Below are 8481 nucleotides of genomic sequence, written 5' to 3'. Positions count from 1 at the left end.
ATTCTATGCAATCTTTTTGAGACGTCGCAGATAGCCAAGAGTGACTTTGAACTTCCAATCCTCCTGCCTCTATTTTCCAAGTGCTAGAATTATGGTCGTTGACTGCCGTGTCTGATATTTTCATTGCTGGGGAATGAAATCAGAACTTCCTGCATGCTAGGCAAACACTCTACCCACAAAGCTACAGCCCCACTATAGGGCTCACTTTTGCTACTGAACTCCCTTAAACGTAAGTCTACATTCTCTTTCAAACTGGCAAAATGTTCAGAGGAGTCTCAGAGCAGGTGCACCTAAACCCAATACTCAAGAGGCAGGAAGATTGTGAGTTCGAGGGCAACTTATGCTACATAGTAAGTTCGAGTCTGGCCTGCATGGCTTCATCTTAACCATCCTCTCTTACCGCATAGACATCAGTGTCCCCTCCTGCAGAAATACCCTCCTATCTTCTGTGAGAGATTTATTCCTCTGTCCTGTTGGGGGGTGGACCTCCTGGGAAGGATCCTTTGGTACTACTGTCCTTTATTAGAGTTTCTGAAGAGGCAGGGGTCAGAGGCTGCTGAAGCTTCTTAGGAATTTTCTTCATCAGGTATTTGAAAAGTCTCCAGGTCCAGGTTGGCTCAGGCCACAGATTAGCCGCAGATCTACAAAAAGTCTAGTCACGTCTCTGTGTTCCTTTTGAATTACTGGGTCCAGCAGAAGGTAATGCTGGACTCTCAAACTTGGGAAATACGTTTTCTCCTCAAGAAAGACAAAATCTGCATGTTTTTCTTTTGTAACTAACAACAGCATTTATGCAAGGTGTCTGAGGTGTAAATTGGCAGTCCATAGACATTAAAACCTCTGTGTGCTCCCAGGAGTCCACAGGCATTGAAAGCTCTGTGTACTCACAGTGGAACAGCATTAATTCCGTATGGGAACAGTCCTAGAGGATACAGGCTTGCTAAACTCTCACAAAGAGTTTCACAGAACACAGAGAAAACGATAAGAGCCTTTAAGCATCTTGGAGTCTTGCATGTAGGTGCAAGGAAGCCTGTGCTCTATTAACACAGCTTAAGAACATCATTGATACTGGAAAGTGTTTCGTGGGTGGTCCAGTTCATATCAGCAGCCAACCCTGGTATGCTTGTAGGCTGAAATTGCACAACAAGAAGAAAAATCTTGATTTTATTTGCATCCCTTTGTTCCCACTTCCTTGAACTTCACCTTAAAAAGCCCCTTATTCTTGGGGGCTGAAGTCACAGCAACTCCAGCTGCATGGGGCACCCCTACATACCACATACACATGAGCATAAACCAACACAGATGCACACATAACTAAAATAAAACTTGCTCCTCAACCAAGGAGTGAGACAGATTTGGGGTCACTGTCTTCTATCTCCTCCAGCTTTGCAAGCAGAGCTGCCTCCCCTCTTAGCCTGAGCTCAGTTTCATCCCCTCGCCCTGTTGGTCAAGAGCCAGACGGGCACACTGTCTTTCACAGACACTCTCTTATCTAGCCACCTCAGTCACCTTATAGAGAAAGGATTAGCATCGCCACTTAGATTAGAAAACTCAGTCTCCAGGATAAAAACACTGCTGCTCCAAACCCCTTAGCTATTGAGTGGCAGGGGCTTCCTGTTCCAAAGCAGGCCCTCCATAAGACTGTGACTCCGTGGACAAACGTACCTACTGCAAGAATATTCCAAGGAGAGTGGGAGGAGATGGAAGTCTTTTCCCGCCATTCCAGCTAACTAACTGAAACACTCTCGCTTCTGTAAACAAGAGCATCCTTCTCAGCTTTCCAAGTCTCATATTTTCTGAAAAAGAACAAAGAACCAACATCACCCTGAGGTACCCCTGGGCCTTACTAGGGCTATTTTTAGCTAAGGGACTCTCTAGCAAGCAACCTTTGCCAATTTTGAGCCACAGATTCTTTTGGGAAGTCCTGACCCCTTTTCAATCTTTTAAGGTACACTAAGAAGGCAAACAACTGCTTTTCAATAAAAATTCCAAAAGGTTTGTTTGGTTGGTTCACTTGGTTTGGTTTTTAGACAGGTATCACTGTGTAGCCTGCCTAGCCGGGAACTCTGCACATAGCCCAGGCTGGCCTTAAACTCACAGAAGATCCACCTTTTTCTGCCTCTGCCTCAAGTTCTGGATTAAAGGAGTGCACAACCACATGGCCTCCAAAGAGCAGTAAGTAGAAACGACATTCACATGTCATACAATGAAGATGCCCGTGATTTTTATTGCCTGGATCAATGTCTCTGTGATGTGTCACCTATGTTTATACTTTTTGTAGATGACATATTTCAGGGCTGGTGAGATGGCTCACTGGACGACACATGCTTCCCTGGGACCCACACAGTGGGAAGAGAGATCCAGCCCCACAAGTTGTCCTCTGATGCCCATGAGAAATCTGTGGAACATGTGCACACACGCACAACAAATAAATATAGAAATTTTAAAAAAATTAAATAACACATTTCAGTTTAATATTAATGAAAATATATGTGTGTTGTTTCCATGTGATTTTTATCAAAACTGTTCTTAAGTGACTCAGCCAACGTTAAACCTTTTCTGAGACCACGTTAGATAAAAATTTCTTAAATTCTGTCCAAAAACACTTACAACCATGTAGTAATAGTTCTCTACTAACAGGTGGGGCATTTGCTTTAATATAGTCTGATGTGCATAAGGCAAAGTTCCAAAAAATAATTATGAGTATACGGCAAATAATGATGCTACAACTAGCCTTGTCTGAACCTTAGGCCATTAATGAGCAAAGGATACTGACCTCTGTTAATTCACTATGCAAGGAAAAAAAACACTACCACAATTTTTGAGCCAAATTTGAAGCAAGCTTGATTTTTATTGGGGTGTACCCGAGATGTGGCCAGTGACTGCCTCCTAAGTCAGGTTAAAGAACATCCCTGAGGTCGCCTCTTAGGCCCCTTTTAAGAAGTAAAATCACAGGTAGTAGCAAAGCAAGTTCACAGAAGCAAGACAATGGAGCAATGAGGAAATACAGAAAATCGCAAAAGATCTACAGCTGTCACCATGTGGTCACCATGTGATTAGGAAAGGTTGGGGTGACCAGGGAAGGTCAGGATGTTCTCAAAAACAAGTCAAGGGCATGAGTGGGGGCAGATCAGGTTGCAGGAAGCAGAGACTTTGAAATGGAAACTCAGCTTTCACAGCACATGGAAACTTACTTTTAACAATATAGCACAAAATGGAGTCAGGTGGGTTCCTCACCTACAGCAATAGTTCAGTATGAAACCCTGTGCCACAGCAGCTACTCCAGACCCCATCTGCAATTGCTCTGAACAGTTCACTAAATTGAAGTGTGTGGCATAAGTCTGCCTCTCCAGCTCCATTACGGTTAGTTTAAAAGTTTCTCCATGCATTTGGTTGCAACCTCACTTGAAACCAGATTGTGACCTCCTATTGTGACAAGAAGCCAAGTCTCAGGCAATCACAGGCAGCCAGCTGTGCAAACTCTGCTCAAACAAGACAGACCTGAAGTGGAAGCAACTGGACTTGATCTATAATCACACACTTCCATTCCTGTAGCTGCTTCCTTGTACGATCACTGGCCTGTGATAGAACGCATGCCTGGAGCACAGTAAGGAGAGCCTTCTGATCCGTGGCTGAAGGGGACCTGGCCCAGGGCAGCTGGGAAAGCACAGGAGCAGCCTTGGCTGGAAGCTGTCAGGCTGTGGACGGTTGCTCACTTCTGGGAAGAATAAAACAGAGACAGGACAGGAAGTTGAGCCAGGCTATAAACTTCAAGGATTGCCCAGCAACCCACTTCCTGCAGCTAGTCCTACCTCCTCCATGTTCCAAGCCTCCAAAAACAATGCCACCAGATGGAAAAAAGCATGAGCCTGTGGGAGACACTTTTCATTCAGCCATAACATTTTAGGTTGGTTTGGTTTGGGTTTTGGTGATGGTGGAGTCTCACATATTCTAGGCTGGCCCCAAACTTACTCAGTAGCCAAAGATAACTTTGAATTGTGTGTGTGTTGTTTGCTATATGTTGAGATACATTCTTAGGACTTTTATCAGGAAAAGATAATGAATTTCTTTCTATCTCCTTCTTCTTCTTTTGTTTTTTTTTTGTTTTGTTTTTTTTTTGTTTTGTTTTTTTTTTTTTTTTTTTTTTTTTTTGCAAAGTCAGTCAGGCGGTGGCAGTGCACACCTTTAATCCCAGTACTAAGAAGGCAGAGGCAAGCGGATCTCTGTCTGAAGTCAGCCTGGTCTACAGAGCAAGTTCCAGAACAGCCAAGGCTACATAAAGAAACCGAGTCTGATAAAACCAAAACAAACAAAACAAATCTTAGACAGGGTCATGTTGTGTAACTGACTGTTCTGGAACTCACTAAGTAGAACAGGACAGCCTCAAACTCAGAGATCTGCCTTCCTCCATGCTGGGATTAAAGGTGTGCACCACCAAGTCCAAAGATACTAAACTTTTTCCAAATGCCTTTCCTGTGTATTTTGGGAGTATCACGCAGTTTCTGTCTGCAAGTCTTCTCATGTTGTATTGTGTTAACCGAGGAGCTGTGAGCTTGTGGAGGTGTCACGGTGGCTTGCTTTCCTGGTCACATTGCATCATCAGGAAACAGACAAAAGAACGTGTGTACTCAGCACATTTTCTCCATTTTATTCATTCTAGGATTCAGACCCATGGAAAGGCATAGCCCACGTCCAGATGAGCCCAGTGCAGTGGGTGCAGTGATCACATCCAGATGAGCCCAGTGCAGTGGGGGCAGTCATCACATCCAGATGAGCGCAGTGCAGTGGGGGCAGTCATCACATCCAGATGAGCCCAGTGCAGTGGGGGCAGTCATCACATCCAGATGAGCCCAGTGCAGTGGGTGCAGTCATCACATCCAGATGAGCCCAGTGCAGTGGGTGCAGTCATCACATCCAGATGAGCGCAGTGCAGTGGGTGCAGTCATCACATCCAGATGAGCCCAGTGCAGTGGGTGCAGTCATCACATCCAGATGAGCCCAGTGCAGTGGGTGCAGTCATCACATCCAGATGAGCACAGTGCAGTGGGTGCAGTGATCACATCCAGATGAGCACAGTGCAGTGGGTACAGTGATCACACCCAGATGAGCACAATGTAGTGGGTGCAGTCACCACATCCAGATGAACACAGTGCAGTGATCACATCCAGATGAGCCCAGTGCAGTGGGTGCAGTCATCACATACAGATGAGCCCAGTGCAGTGGGGGCAGTCATTGTGAGTAGACAGATGGCCTGGGGACAGTACATATGAGACTGGGCCACCTTAGGGAAGTCTGAAAGTGCCATGTAAGAAATAAAGATTTTACCCAACAAGTGGAAAGAAGAGAGTCCTTTTTTCTTTAATGTAGGGAACACTTCAAAATTTGCATGTCATTCTTGTGCAGGGCCATGCTAATCTCTGTATTGGTACAGTTTTAGTATGTGTGCTGAAGAAGTAAGCACCAAAGAGATGTTGTTACAGGCAAATATGACATGATAAAGAGATTGTTTTATCATATTCATACGGCAGTGGAGTAGAGAGTGTCATGAAGGCAAGGTTGGTTAGCAAGTGTCCTAGTCATCGTCCTGTGGCCGTGAAGAGACATCATGACTAAGGCAACTCTTATTAAAAAAGCATTTAATTGGGGACTTGCTTACATTTTCAGAGGTTTAGTCCCTAACATCATGGCAGGAAGCATGGTGACAGGCAGGCCGACTAAAGAAGTAGCTAAGAGTTCTACACCAAAGCCCATCCCCAGTGACACACTTCCTCCAACAGGGCCATACCTCCTAAGCCTTTCAAATAGTGTCACTCTTGATGATCAAGTTCAGATCTTGGAGCCTATAGAGGCCATTTTCTTTCAAGCTACCATGCACAAGATGCCTCTGACAGTCTACAAGAGGCCCATGGTCATAAAGATCCAACCAGGATTAAGGAATAGGAAGGCACGGTCTGCAGGTCAAACAACCAGAATCTCATTGTGGAGAGAAGGAAGAATAAAGGAGGCTCCTTTGTTGAACCAGAATTCACAGGCAAGAATCTGGGGACTTGGATGTAAGAAGATGAGGACAGCTCACTATTGACATTTCTCTAAAAGTACACTTTAGGATTTCTAAATGGTCCGAAATTGTGGCACGGTCCAACTTTCTGGGGACAAAAGCAACTCAGAACTGAGGGAGGGGGTAATCCCTTCTCCCTATTGCCCACCCACTCCGTAAGGAGGGGGTAATCCTGTGTCCATACTGTCCACCCACCCCATAAGGAGGGAGTAATTCCATCCATACTGTCCATTCAATCTGTAAGAAAGGGGTAATCCCATCCATACTGCCCACCCACTCCGTAAGGAGGAGGTAATCCCATGTCCATACTGCCCACCCACTCCATAAGGAGGGGGTAATCCATTGTCCACACTGCCCACCCACTCTGTAAGGAGGAGGTAATCCCATCCATACTGTCCACCCACTCCGTATCTTTGTAACTCATCTTTTTTTTTTTTTTTTTTAGTCTCTCTGGAGCTCAAACCTGGAACTCGCTGATTTGGATAGATTGGCTAGTCAGAGAGCGCCAGAGGTCTGCCTGTCTCTGGGTCCCCAGCATGAAGGTCACAGGCACGTGCCACCATGCCTAGCTTTCTCATAGATTCGGAGATCTAAGCTTCTGTCCTCACACTTGCAGGGCATGACAAGCGCTTTACAAATGAAACTCTTCTAAGCCCCTTCTCCTAGGTCCTGACTACAATGTGCCCTGCTTATACCAACAGTCCTCATTAGAATCACTGTTCTGAAGGGCTTCCTCTGTTTGCCACCTCAGGCTTAGGACTCCTCCCTACTGCCCCCATGCCCAGGCTGTTTGCACCATTATGATGTAGGCTCTGCTTCACACAGCTTCTTAGAAAGCTCAGTCCCTAAAAAAAGAGAAGGTGGCAAATGTCCACATCCAGACACAACCATGGTCCTAGCCAATACTCCGGCTGTAACCTATCAAGTGGCCTTCTGTAGAATAATCATTCTGCACACTGTGAATATGTATTTCTCTCATTGGTTAATAAAAAGCTGGCAAGCTGGTTGCCAGGCAGGAAGTATAGGTGGAACAGCGAGACGCAGAGGACTCTGGGAGGAGAAGGGTGGAGTCAGAAGAGATGCCAGCCACCAAGAAAGCAGGACATGTAGAAAATGAATCCTTGAGCCATGTGATGAAACATAGATAAGAAATATGGGTTAATTTAAGTGTAAGAGTTAGCTAGTAGCCTGAGCTATCGGCCAAGCATTTATAAAGACTATTTAGGAATTGGTGGTTGGGACAGAAAAGCTCCGCCTAAAAATGCCAGTGCAGAGACTCTGACCATGCCATGCCCAGACAACTGTCCTACAGAAACTGCATAGCCAGAGCAGGGTTCCTCAAGCCACCAAGTTTCTGGTAATGTGTCACCAGGAACAGAAAACTGATACAAGCATGAGCTGGTGAGGTGACTCAGCAGGAAAGGGACTTGCTGTTAAACCTGTTGACCTGAGTTTGATCCCCAGAACCCACATGATGGAAAGAAAGAACAATTCGTGCAAGTCATCCTCTGAACTCCATAATTGTGCAGTGGTGATTGAGCAAGCCCGTGAGCACGTGGGCTTGGGTGCGCGCACGCACACACACACGCATTTTATAGTGTTATCTTACTATTCCCATTTGTTTGAGTTCTTTTCACTACAGGAATGCAAAATATCTAAGAAGAGGAAAGACTGCTTCAATTTCAGCTTGAGAGAAGAGTCGAGAACTAGCGGAGAGAAGAGTGGAGAACTAGCGGTCATGGTCAGGGCTCTGGCACAGGAGCAGAGCCACCAGAGTTCTAGAGGAGCAGAGACTGATTATAGCAATTAGACTTTGCACACATGGTGATAGCTAAGGAAGTGAACTTCAGAGGGTCTGAGAAAGAGTCACAAACCAATCCTAAGATCCAGCATGAGGGGCTCTTATAGCTTGTGGGGCAGTCTAAGGAGTCAATATTACCCAGCTACTCCTGCGGGCTGTGAAGGCAAGATCAACCTGGAGGCTGGCTGTGGGCTACAGAGCATTTCCTCTGTGCTCTGCCACCAAGGATCTGCCTGGGCGGGAAGGAGGATCTGCTTCTTTGTTTTGGTAAGCAACAGTTCATTCACTCAGGAAGATAAGCCATAAACAACACAGAAGAACACAGAATACCAGGCAGTAGTGGCACACACCTTTAATCCCAACACTTGGGAGACAGAGGCAATAGGATCTCTATGAGTTCAAGGCCAGTCTGGTCTACAGAGTGAGTTCCAGGGCAGCCAGGTCTACACAGAGAAACCCAGTCAAAGAAGATGAGGAGGAGAATTCAGGACCAGTTAGAAGTCTACCTACCATTCTAACCATGGTGACCTGAGAGTTACCTCCTCCCTCGTTCTAAATCTCATTCAAGCTCATCTCTGTCCTGCTATATCCAGAACCATTCATAGAGCATAATCCACTTTGT

At 45.6% G+C, this 8481-nt stretch overlaps 1 non-coding gene across 1 annotated transcript; it reads right to left on the bottom strand.

Annotated features, from left to right (window-relative positions):
* Window positions 1-5359: 5359 nt before the first annotated feature.
* Window positions 5360-5461, bottom strand: LOC119802419. Its single transcript, XR_005283430.1, has one exon. It is a non-coding gene; the product is annotated as a U6 spliceosomal RNA (small nuclear RNA).
* Window positions 5462-8481: the final 3020 nt, after the last annotated feature.

This window comes from Arvicola amphibius, chromosome 15 (assembly GCF_903992535.2).
Source record: "Arvicola amphibius chromosome 15, mArvAmp1.2, whole genome shotgun sequence".
NCBI classification, from domain to species: Eukaryota; Metazoa; Chordata; class Mammalia; order Rodentia; family Cricetidae; genus Arvicola; species Arvicola amphibius.
Note: the sequence above shows the minus strand (reverse complement) of the source record. Positions and strands in the feature narration are given on the sequence as shown.